Consider the following 10,336-nt stretch of genomic DNA (forward strand, 5'->3'; position numbering starts at 1 on the left):
AACCCCACCATAGCTCAGAGCAGGGTAAAGATGAAGTCATATGCTGCCTGGAGGAACTCGTAAGATTGGGTTAAAGGAGGGATTGGAGAGATGCTCTTCCAGAGGACCTGGGTTAATTCCTAGCGCCCATGTGGCAGCTCACTACTATATGTAACTCCAGTTCTAGGGGCTCCACCTCCCTCCTCTAGCCTCTGTTGGCACCAAGCACACTGGCGGCGCACAGACATATATGCAAAACTTCAGTATACATAAAATGACAAAGTAATTTAGAATGTTTTTTAAATCTAGGATTGAAGGGTATCTAAGCTGAGTGTTGCTGGGCGAGCTCCCTGATCCAAAGCAGCAGCACTATAAATGCTCACGCTTGTGCAGACCGAGACCAAGCCTGCCCTGGAGAGCCGTCACGAAATTCCTCTGACTGGCTCCTGCTTTTCCTTGCTGATGCTTATTGTAAAATGCCCTCGATTACCCCTTTCTTCAGCCTGTAGTTCTTTATTCCAATTAGCACTACAGAAGTTACTCAACATCCCAGACACTGGACTTGGTGGTTTTGTGGTTGAGAAAGGACATAAAAATTGAGGGCAAAAATATGTGATTTTTTTTTTCAAGGAAAGGAAGTTGCAGCAGGGAAATCACGTAAGATCCGGATCAGTGAACTGTGAACTCTGAGCAAGTGATTCGACCCTTGCTTGCTCTCCAGCTACAAAGCAAGGTTGTCTCCCCTTTCACTACGATGTATGTGATGCTCCCACAATTTTAAATAAATTTAAATAAAATAAATACTTTGCATCAAAGAGATGACCACTAGTTCCCACTAGGACTGCTACTTCCAGGAGCAAATGTGGCCATGTGAGCCAGAAAGCAAGGCTTAGCTTCTCAGACCCCACCTGGGTGTTTTCTTCAAGTGGCAGCAAATCTGATGGCTACGCCTATGCCCTGTTAGTCATAGGTGAGAGGGCTTTCTGGAGGTTAAGGCCTACGCTCCTAAGCCAAGGGCTTTCTGGTAGCTATGTCGCAACTGCCGAGCCCTTGCTGGAACGATCAATTGACAGTGAAGCCACAGGAAAAGAATGCCCGGTATCCTGATTCTCCCAGTTGCCAGCAAGCTGGTGACGCCCCATCCCACTGAGCCTCTGCTGCCTCCATTCACAAACAGGCACACAGATAACTTCTTGGTGACTGGAGTCTGGACCAAGTCCCAGGTACCTGACAAAACTCACCCGGCATTAGTAGACCTGGCGGTTGGCAGACAGGATGGGGGGAGGGGGACCAACCTTCAGCAAGCGTGTTCATGGCAATTGTCACATTTGAAAGTGGAGTGGATGGATGATAAAACGGACCCAATCCTGAGAGTCGGTGGAGTTCGATATTTGAGACTCTGCTCAGGCAACCACCAAACGCCATCTCCAAAGCCAGATACTGTCACTAGAAAGTGCTGGCCACAGCTCTGCCATGTTCAGTGTGTCCGGACCGCTCTACAATGGGGTCATGGGTGAATTTTGGAATCTCAGATAGAAACATCAAAACTTGTTAGAAAGTATGGGGTTCAAGATGTCGGGGTTCACATCACACTTACTGGCTTTGAGACCCTGGAACTCATTCTCTCTCTACAGCAGCTTCTCCATCTATGAGAGATGACCTCAGACTACCTCAAAGAGCTTTAAGGATCAGAAGCTGGGGGGGGGGGGTGCCTGATCATGCTGGACACTCGATATTCCCCGAGGAAGGCCAATGTCATTCCCCTCCTGAATAGCAATGACCACTGATGCTAATATGCCTGACATTTGTGGGGTTTTTTTCTTTTTAAATAAGAGGTAAAGTTTTTATCCTAGAGGATAAAACAGCTTATGCTAGGATAATGGAAAAGTGAGGAGGTTGTAAGTTTAACATTCGTTAAACTCTTGTTATATGCCGGGAACTGTATGGGGCATCGCACTTTTCTTTTCCTTTGAGAGGGTCTTACTGTACAGCCGACTAGTGCTGACTTCTTAAGCCTCCTGCCTCAGCCTTTGGAAGTGATGGGATTACAGGTATGTCCCATTATTCCCAATTTGTGACATTTTTCTTCAAAAACTAGCGAAAGGCTTTACTAATAAGAGTGATAATAATCTGATTGCCCACGGTGGACTCAGAGGTTAAACAGCTTCCGACATCTCAAGGCTGGAGGCAGTGGGGACAGTCAGCCTTCCTTGCCTCCCACACCCTGTTCTCCAGAGTGGAAAGTCTTTCATCTCAGGCTGGCAAAGGGTGGGGCGGTTGGAGATCTGGCGCAGCGACTCTGCCATTATCATTGAGCCACTTGGGATGTCCTTTCCTTTACCAGCCTGTCATCAGGACTCAAATCCCAGGAGGAAGCAGCTAGTGCACAAATGGCTGCTGTGAGGCAATGAGGTGGTGTGCCTCGGGACGATAGCGTAGGTTCCTGCTCTTAGAATATGTTTGTTGTTGGGATGGAGGATGGACTATCAGGGACTGAATGTCAGTCCTGGCACTTTCTGAGCACGTTCTACCATGAGCGACACTCTACCAACCTCAAGATCTTCAGAGAAGAAAGAAGACATCTTTAAATGTCCATAAGCCGGGAAATGTGTTTTTTTTTCCAGAAGGTTTCTCTGTGTAGTTTTTTTTTTTTGAGGTTGGATATTTATTTAGTGGGTTATGGAGGGGAATGGGGAGAAGAGGAGAGAGAGGCAGAGAGAGAGAGAGAGAAACAGAAGAGGGGAAGGGGAGAAGTGGGAAGAGACAAAAACAGCCTCTTCAAGAGGAAGACAGAAAAAAACCTCTTTGTGTAGTTTTGGAACCTGTCTTGGAACTAGCTTTTGTAGACCAGCCTGGCCTCGAATTCACAGAGCTCCACCTGCCTCTGCCTCTGTCTTCTGGGTGCCACAATTAAAGTTGTGTGCCACCACCTCCCGGCTCATTTTGTGTGTGTTGGGGGGGGGGGGCTGGTGTTTAGGTTTAGTTGTGTCTTTAATTTTTAAAGCTAGCACACATGGTAATGGGTTTCATTATGACATTTTCATGCATATGTGTCATTCGACCTTACTTCGATTCCTGCTCCTCCTCTACTGTCCCCTCTCACTAGCTCACATCATTCCCCCAGTGTCCCCTCTGCTTTCATGTCATGCACTCTCTCACACACCCCTGTGGGAAATTCTGGAAACACACCATTCCAGTTAATGCCACAACACTCACTACTGCTTTCCAAATGGAAACGCAGGACTATTAGGGACATAGCCACCTGGGGTAAAACTGTGATACTGACCTAGAACTTGAATCCTAATCTCGAACAGTCACGTGGGACAGACACTAGTGAGAAGGCAGAGCAGCCTGAGAGGTGCAGTCTAGGAAGGGACAATGATCAGAGGCCCTGGGAGCAATTGTAGTGGCACAGCAGGTTGGTTTAAACCCAGCCAGGGAAAAGGTCTAAAATTCAGCATGTGTGAACCACAGCACCAGACACTGTAACGGGGGCAGAGCGATAGAGTATGTTGGAAGCTTTTAACTGGGGTGTCAATTAGGAAACTTGTTGGGGGCCAGGTTGGGAAGGAACTGCAATGTCCAGGGTAATTTTGATCACAGAAACTGTTCTTAGAGCCCTGGGACATAAGAGTGGGATGCCCAAAACACACGCATGCGCTCTCTCTCTCTCTCTCTCTCTCTCTCTCTCTCTCTCTCTCTCCATGTTTGTTTTACTGGGGCCCAAAGAGAAGTAAGTATGTTAAGAACACCTCACTAGCCAGCAAGAGCAACCTTGACACACTTTTTCCAGAGTCCATGGCTACCACGGGGAGGGAGATGCAATGGGTCCCCTACTCTGATACCCATCACTTAGGATACAACCTTCTTTTTAAAACAGTGCCATCGACTGGGCATGGTGTGACACTTCCGTAACCCTAGCTCTTGGGAGCCTATGACAGGAGAATCATGAGTTGGAGGTTAGCAAGAGATAGGTAGTGAGACTGTCTGAAAAACAACAAGCACATCCCTCCAAGTTAAAGTGACAGTAACAAAGAAAATAAGACTGCAGCTGGGTGCATCGTTTCATGCCTGGACACAGCTGCTCAGAAGCCTAAGGGAGAAGAATTGTTTAAGCCCAGAAGTTAGAGATCAGTTGGGGCCATATAATCAGATTCTATCTCAGAAGAACAAGGCAGAAACCAACAATACTACCCCATTCTTTTGGTTTGGTTATTTGAGACAGGGTTTCTCTGTGTAGCTTTGGAGTCTGTCCTGGAACTTGTTCTATAGACCACGCTGGCCTCCAAGAGGCCAGAGATCCGCCTGCCTCTGCCTTTGGAGTACTGGGATTAAAAGCATGTGCTCTCACCACTCGGCTCCCATTCTTAAGTTTAAGAAGCCCCTCCAAAAATATAAGCCCCACTCATAACTTTAAAAAAATGCAGTTTAGAGCAGTAAGATAGTATTTTTTTTCATAGCGCTCTCTGACAATGTTTGGTGTTGGCACCATCATGGCTTTGGCCAGTTTGAGTGGCTAATTGGAAAAATATCCGTAAAAAATCTAACACAGAGATCCGCCTGCCTCTGCCTCCCGAGTGCTGGGATTAAAGGCGTGAGACCAGCCTGGTCTACAAGAGCTAGTTCCAGGACAGGCTCCAAAACCACAGAGAAACCCTGTCTCGAAAAACCAAAAAAAAAAAAAATCTAACACATTCTCCCTGTGCGCTGGTGAGAGCTAGATCAGTGGACGAGGCACCTGACGCACAGGCCTGTGAACCTGAGTTTCATCCCTGGAGCTCACGTAAAGGTGGAAGGAAAGAACTGACTCCATCATGCTGTCCTCTGACGTACATACACCATGCCACACAAACAGCCCCTCCCCATGCGCACACATGTACAATAGTAAAAATGTTAATTTGAGAATTCCAAGTGTGCATATGCTTCCCCCACCAACTCCAATTCTTGGAATCTACCCTCTGACTATACCTGGCCTACTGAGCAGAAACATACTTGGGAGGATGTTTATCGTGAATGGCCGTGATTCTGAAGGGTAAGGGAAAATTTATTGCTGACCACCAGTCTCGAACACACACCCACTCAGAGAAATCAATTCCAGTGCTCTGACACAAAAGTTGTGGAAATTTTTTTATTTTATTTTATTTTTATTTATTTATTTATTAAGGATTTCTGCCTCCTCCCCACAACCGCTTCCCAATTCCCTCCCCCTCCCCTGATCAAGTCCCCCTCCCTCATCTGCTCGAAGAGCAATCAGGGTTCCCTGACCTGTGGGAAGCCCAAGGACCACCCACCTCTATCCAGGTCTCGTAAGGTGAGCATCCAAACTGCCTAGGCTCCCACAAAGCCAGTACATGCAGTAGGATCAAAAACCCACTGCAATTGTTCTTGAGTTCTCAGTATTCCTCATTGTCCGCTATGTTCAGCTAGTCCGGATTTATCCCATGCTTTTTTAGACCTAGGCCAGCTGGCCTTGGTGAGTTCCCGATAGAACACCCCCATTGTCTCAGTGTGTGGGTGCACCCCTCGCAGTCCTGAGTTCCTTGCTCGTGCTCCGTCTCCTTCTGCTCCTGATTGGGACCATGAGATTTCTGTCCGGTGCTCCCATGGGGGTCTCTGTCTCTGTCTCCTTTCATCGCCTGATGAAGGTTAATATTCATGAGGATGCCTATGTGTTTGTCTTTGGATTCACCTTATTTAGCTTCTCTAGGAACATGAATTATAAGCTCAATGTCCTTTATTTATGGCTAGAAACCAAATATGAGTGAGTACATCCCATGTTCCTCTTTTTGGGTCTGGCTTACCTCACTCAGGATAGTGTTTTCTATTTCCATCCATTTGTATGCAAAATTCAAGAAGTCCTTGTTTTTTACTGCTGAGTAATCTGAGTAATACTCTAATATGTATATATTCCATACTTTCTTCATCCATTCTTCCAATGATAGCCGTTGCTGGAGAGGTTGTGGAGAAAGGGGTACACTCACCCATTGCTGGTGGGAATGCAAACTTGTGCAACCACTTTGGAAAGCAGTGTTTCGGTTTCTCAGGAAATTCGGGATCAACCTACCCCTGGATCCAGCAATACCACTCTTGGGAATATACCCAAGAGAGGCCCTATCATACAACAAAAGTATATGCTCAACTATGTTCATGGCAGCATTGTTTGTAATAGCCAGAACCTGGAAACAACCTAGATGCCCTTCAACAGAAGAATGGATGAAGAAAGTTGTGGAAATTGTGAGAAGCAGGAACTCGTCCCTGTAAGAACCTTATATGCTTTCATTCACATAGAAAAATCTGGAAACACAGAGAAACAGTTAAAAGTGGTTAGTTCTCTCAGGAGAGTAGGGATGGGGACGGAGGAGCCCATTTGGACTCCAGCTCTCCTGCATTGCTTAAATGTCTTCCTTCCCTTGCTCACTAGTTTCTTTATCTTGAACCATGAGTAGTTATTATTTTTATAATTAAAAATAACATTGAAGTATAATTAAGGGCCTTTGGGATGGTTCAGTGGGTATGGGAGCTTGTCATCAAGTCTGATGACCTGAGTTCAATCCCTGGAACCTACGTGATGGGAGGAGAGAACCATCTCCCACAAGCTGGCCTTTCATTACCATGGGCATGCTATGGCCTTTCATTTCCACACACTAAATAAATAAGTGTAAAAAATTAAGTAAAAATAAAGACATAGCCGGGCGATGGTGGCGCACGCCTTTAATCCCAGCACTCGGGAGGCAGAGGCAGGCGGATCTCTGGGAGTTCGAGACCAGCCTGGTCTACAGAGCTAGTTCCAGGACAGGCTCCAAAGCCACAGAGAAACCCTGTCTCGAAAAACAAACAAACAAAAAGACATAATGCTAACAGCCCACAGATGTGGACTTGAAATTCAGAATGTATTAGAAAGAAATGGAATAATCTTATCTTGAAGTTTACTGATAAGACTAAGTTTTTCAGTTTTTTTGTTTTATAGCTGGGTCTCATGTTACAATCATGAGTCTGGCCTCGAACTCAATATATAGATGAGGGTGACTGCCTCTACCTCCTGACTGCTGGGATTACAGCTTTGTACCCTCACACCTAAGACCATATATATTTATCACTACATCTATATGATCTAATCCCAGTGGGACTAGACACTGCTCTGTTTCTGACTTTATGACTTAACATGTCTTTACTGTTCCTGTTTGTCTGGCACCTACCATGTGTTAGACAGTGGATCCAATGGACCAATTCACCTCAGTGTTCTCTCTATCGAGAGCCAATCTGCCAGTCCCATAGGTAGGCCAGAAGAGACCAGACTGTGGGGCCTTGGATGCCTACAGAGAACTGTGCCATTTGATAACCATCTCCAGGACATTTCCACGTACATGCCAGTGCTGGGGGCCACACGGCAACAGAACAATGCCCTCTCTGGAAAAGCTCGCCTAACAATCTTGCACATGGAAAATGGAGCATGGGAAATGTTGGAAGTCTGCTGGAGGCACTGTGGGTCACACAGGATGGCTGGCTCACTGGGCCGAGGCTCAGGAAGTCTGGGTAGGGAAACGGAAGTACTCCTGAGTCTGTGAGTGAAGTGGGTGGAGTGTGCTAACTTCCAGGGTAGCAGCGGACTTGGGAAGGGTGGGCTTTATTGGAAGCAACATAAGCTTTATGAAGGGACACTCTGGCAAGAGTATGAAGACTCTCTCTCTCTCTCTCTCTCTCTCCCTCTCTGTGTGTGTGTGTGTGTGTGTGTGTGCGCGCGCGCGCGTAATTTTCTTAAATATAGAACTATCACGTAAAGAGAGAACAGGTGGTAGGGCCCCAGTGTCGCACCAGGGCTGGGCACAGAGACTGGAAACAGCTAAGGTTACCGACAGGAGCACTAACGCCTTGGAGAAGTGAGAAGGCACGGTGGAGAAGAGAGGGTGGTTAATACAGGAAAAAGGAACAGGTGGCCTTATATGCTCAGTCCTTAGCAAGAGCACACCTTACTTCTTGGTCTTCTTGATCCAGCATCTTTCACTGGTCCCCACACTCAGCCTGTGTCTGCCCTGTCTCCTCTACTGGCTTTTTTCTCTCCACACCTTTGCTGTCAGAGGCTCCGGGACCCAGGGTCTATAGCATCCTATTTCCTCCTCCCTGCCTTGGAGGGTCAGCCGTTTCAAGGCCTTTGAATTCCACCGTCAGGGTGACCATGCCCAGAGGTCAAATTTCGGTCCAGATTTTCCTCCTGGACTCCAGTCCACTATCTGTGTATCTATCATCTATATATGACAATTGGACTTTAAACCAACACATCTCAAACAGGACCCTTGCCCATCCCTAAATGTATGTGTTTGCTGCCCCCCACCACCTCAGGGGACAACAGTCATTCATCTCAGGAGATAAAGTCATACTATCCAGTTGCTCGGCTGCAAAACTTCTGGTCACTCTTAACTCTTCCTCCTTTTTTGTCCGGGGTGAGTTTTACTTTGGAACTGGCCTGAAACTGGAGAGCTTCCCTGGCTTGGCTTCCTGAGGCCTGGGAGTGCACACACACCATCTATCCATGAAACTCTTTAACCTGCTCTTCCGTTCTCAGAAAATCCTGTCAGTTCTGCTAACAATTGCATCTAGAATTCATACACTTCTTACGGCCCCATCACCCCAGGCCACGCTTCTGGCTACTGTTTATCTTTTCCTAGTAGTTTTGAAATTGTCTCCTAATGGTTCTCCACCATCCAATGGCCAGATTATTTTAAAACACGAATGAGGTCTGTCTACGCCATACCCCAAGCCCTCGGCAAAGTTTCCTCCTTTAAGACCTCACAGAAGCCTGGGAAACTCTACAGTTGCTGTCCGTGCCCAGTTACTCTGGTCTCGGCTCTCCCAGCCCTTCAGTGGACACGCTGATGCCCGGGCTACCCCATCCATGGCTGTGCCTCCACCCATACTGAGTACCTTAGATGCCACACCTCACTACCGTCATCTTTAAGCCCCCATCCACCTTACTCTCCCCACCTGCCTGCAAAGCATGCCACCTCTCGGTACACCAAAGGAATCACCATGACTCCCAAACTAGGATGCTCTAGGAAGCAGGGGAAATTGTGAGCTCCGTCTCTGCCCTATCCTCGGTGTCTGGACTGTAGTAGGCCTCAGGCTGAGGTTAAAGAAGCAGACCCGGAGGGGGGAAAAATTTCCATCAGGGAAAAGAGAGTATAGGAGGAAGAGGGTGGAAACTAACCAGAAGCTGGCCAGAGAGAGCACACAGGCAGCTAGGAGGTGAGGATGCTGAAGCCCAAATGGAGGTCCGAGTGGATAAAGAGGCAAGTAGAGATGTGGGGTCTGGAGCTTGGGAAGAAGGCTTATTTAGCCCCGTGCCACTGACACGAGATAGGCGCCCAATAAATAGGGACCGCTGTCTGGGGGAAATGGGCTATTAAGAGGCCGTGCAGACGTACGGCCCACATACAGTGGACACTAAGAAATGGACCAGCAGGAAAACTCCAAACCTGCACAGCAGCAAAGACAGAACCCTTTCCAAGATATTTCCCAGGGAAAGGCCATGGGGCCGGGGAAGTGACCGCGAGCGAGAGCTGGAAGGTGAGACGCGCCCACGCGGGTGCGCGCCGAAGCCTCGCGGCGCCGGCGCCACTACGGACCGGCGCCACCGGGGCCAGCGGCGCGCAAGCTCTCCAGCGCCGCCGCGCACCGCGTGGCCCCCGCCCTCCCGCCCGGACCTCAGACTCCGCCCCCACCAGCCATCTCACCAATCACATGGCGATCTCCGCCCCCCAGTTGCCTAAGCCCCGCCCCTGACCGGCGCGCCGCCAGCCAATGGGAGGCCGAGCCTAGCGCCCAGTGCGCGCAGCCCGCGCCGAGCCGGCTCAGAGCGAGAAAAGCGAACCCAACCCGTCGGGGCCGCCGCTCCGGACCCACCGCCTGCCGCCGCGCGCCGCCCGCCGCCGCCTCCTCCTCCCCCCGGATCGGGTGTACTGTCCCAACCCGAAAGTCCAGTTCTGCGGCCCGGCTGCGGCGAGCGAGCGCGATGACACAGGAGTACGACAAGTGAGTGAGGCGCGGGCTCGAGTCCGGCCAGGGCCCGGGGGCCACCGCACCTGCCGCCGCCACGGCGCGGGCTCCGGGGACCTCGAGGCCGGGCGGGGCGGGGCGAGCTGGGGGACACCCGGCCCTCGGCCCCGCCGTCCGAGGTCTCCCGAACCCCACGCCCATGGCTCTGTGGGGACGGGTGGACCCTGGGCAGCCTGCTGTCACCTGCCAAGCTGCGGGAGCGAGAGATCTAGGGGAAGGTTGAAGTGTCCGCTGCCCGCGCGTTCTCTTCGCTGCGGCTGCTGTGTGAGAAAACGGCTGTGGGTGTTCTCGGGCCCTTGCATCACCG

Source organism: Microtus oregoni, unplaced genomic scaffold, assembly GCF_018167655.1.
Source record: "Microtus oregoni isolate MIOR12 unplaced genomic scaffold, Mior012 000058F_ref0000040, whole genome shotgun sequence".
NCBI lineage: Eukaryota > Metazoa > Chordata > Mammalia > Rodentia > Cricetidae > Microtus > Microtus oregoni.